This window comes from Pristis pectinata, chromosome 45 (genome assembly GCF_009764475.1).
Source record: "Pristis pectinata isolate sPriPec2 chromosome 45, sPriPec2.1.pri, whole genome shotgun sequence".
Lineage (NCBI taxonomy): Eukaryota > Metazoa > Chordata > Chondrichthyes > Rhinopristiformes > Pristidae > Pristis > Pristis pectinata.
This window is the reverse complement of record NC_067448.1, coordinates 1,376,451-1,379,307: the sequence shown is the minus strand read 5'-3', so window position 1 is coordinate 1,379,307 and position 2,857 is coordinate 1,376,451.

Sequence of the window (2,857 nt, the reverse complement as noted above, 5' to 3'; positions counted from 1 at the left end):
AGTTCATGAAGAATAGTGTCGGAGACTCATGGACCACAGTCACAGACTCTTCGGCCCATATTAACATCAATTTTACTCAGATTCTACTTCTCATCTGCACTCATTGTGTAGCTTGGAACGGAAAAGTAGCCTCCAACTCACACATCTATGGGTGAGCGTGGAAACCTGAACAGTCGGGAGGAATGAACTCGCTCACAGCGAGAATCGTCAAACTCTGCACAGAGAGCATCCAAGGTCAGCAGCAAACCCCGATTGCTTGAACTGCGAAGCAGCACTCTACCAGCTGAAGCAATATACAGCCTATGGAGAAAGGAAATTCAGATTCTGACACTGAGCTCACTAATGAGATGTCACAAGCAACTCAAGTGTAGAACACGAATGAGCAAGAGCATAAATTAACATATTTCTCGCCAGCACCAACACTCCATATTTACAGTAAAATTAACGTGGTGAAGAATGTAGAAGTTTCCAATGAACTCTATCGGAAGATCTGAGGCAGGCAGAGGAGACAACAAGGATTCTCAGATGAAATCGGTGAAAATGGGGACTTTATCTCTAACCCTATGTTCCTGTGTGTGACACAAACCAACCCATCCAGTTCCTTTTCCTTCAACGTATTTCTCTTCCCGCTAAACGATGTTGACCAGTACGATCATCGACAGGCTCGGTGTCCCGCAGCTCAGAAACCCATTCCCAGCTAGAACATGTGTTGCCTTTCTCAACTGACTTTGGGTCACAGACCCGGGATTTCTCACCACACACCACTGTTTCAGCACCGACTCCCAAAAGGCGGCAGCGGTTCATCAACTCCTTTGCAGTCATCTGGTTTGAGGGTTCTGTAAACGCGGAGGTTGCCCTCACAGAGCAATTATGGGCATGAAACAAACACGGACTTGCGTCTCGGCCGTCACCCAAGTCTACGCCCCAATATAAAGATCTGATCTCAGATTCAGACAGATCTTGGACAACAATTGAAATGTACTCAGCCCAGACAATAATACGGCACCATCTCAGTGGATCATCGCCTAAAATGTACTCAAGCCAAGAACACCTGAGTTCAAACAATACCACAAGGTACAAATGGAGACGGAAGAATTATTCCATTCCTGGAGATGGAGGAACACAACAAGGAACCTGTGCGAAAATGGGAAAACAGGAAATGGATGCAAGAAATATGAAATAAAATGGAAAATTCCGGAGAAACTGGAAACACTGGAATATGCTGGTCAGGTCTCTGTAGGTCCGACTATAAAAAGTCACTCAGACCTCACAACGTTTTCCCTGACTTCACACCATTAGCAACACATTACACAGACGAAGGAACTCAACTCTCTGTTCAATGGAAACATCATCCAGGCATCCCCTTTTTTCCACCCATTTCCCTCCACACTTCCACTGCCACTTATTCTAACTTGCTTTCCCTCTGTCTCAGTACTGTTGAAGAGTTTTTGACCTGAAACCTTGCTCGCCTCTCTTTCCACAGTTGCTGTCTGACCTGACGAGTTTTTCCGACATTTTAGGGTTTTATTACAGACCAGCGGGATTTTTTTCCAGGGATGTGGATATATTCCACGCCGCCTGTGAATAAAGAAAGTGGATGGAAGTGAAACTCGAGCGTGTTTCGGACAACCGGGCGACAACGCCGACTCACACCCGGGCGAGAGATTTCACGGCTGATCTACAGTCCCTGAAAGAGAAAGGAAGTCATTGACAGCAGATTAGTTTCCCTCAGTGCTGTAACAGCCCGGAGACCCAGGGACATCCATCCTGGGTTATTTCACGGTGTATTTCACTGACTGGGACCACCAGCGTGTTCCTCCTCGCTGACCACACACCCAGAATGTCCACTGTAAACTCACACCGTCACTGCAGACTTGACTCTGGCGGTTGGTTTACATATCGCACTGTAATACCTTCAGGGGTCAAAATACAACAGGGTAACTCTGTTTGAGATCACATTTTGAATAAATTCATCAGAGTAACTTGCAAACAACAGCAGGATTGAGCATGTATCAACCACAGAATTACACAACAATGTAACTAGCCATTAATACGGCAGTCATCCATCACCAATACCTACAGAGTTAACAGAGATGAACAGGGTGAGTATCAGTGTGTAACTACGCACCGGGAACACCGACAGTTGCCAGAATTGGATAGTAAATGGCCTAGACTTTTCCAAGCAGCTGAGTTACCATGTTCGCGGAGAAGTGGTGATTCCTCTGTTGATGCCACATGCCAGGCTCGTTGCCATCCAGTGATGAGATGTTCAAGGCAGCTCTTATTATAGAGGAGATAAATCTCCAGCGGCTGCAGTCTCCCGATCAGTGAAGTTGCTTGCATTCAGTAAACAAACATGTTGCATCAGCTGTTACCAGAATAGCACTGCTGTGGGAATTACAGATTTAAAGTGAGATGCCAAACAGCAGAATATAATCTTTGGATATCGTGGCAGACTGCCCTGGGTAAAGTATACAGGCGCTGTGCCAGAACAAGAGGGGAATCACGAGATTCCCGTTGCTTCGCTTGCTTGGGGACGATACTGCTTCTGACTGTGTCTTCCTCTGCCCACACCGGGTTTTATGTCTTTAGTTGACTGAGAATAAATGACCCGTTCTCGTGGTGTAACTGTGAGAATGTGCAACAAGGGGAGAGAGGTTGGAAAAAAGTTAAAGTTACTTTGGGATAGATGCTGACAAAGATAATGATCAACCTGACCATGAGGGAAGGAAAGCTGACCACCCTTACTTGACATGCTCCCTATGTGACTCCAGTCCCACCAACGTGGTGTTCTTGCAATGCCCTTGTGAGACTGTTGGTTATATCAAAGGCCATGTACAGAAAATATATCTGGTGG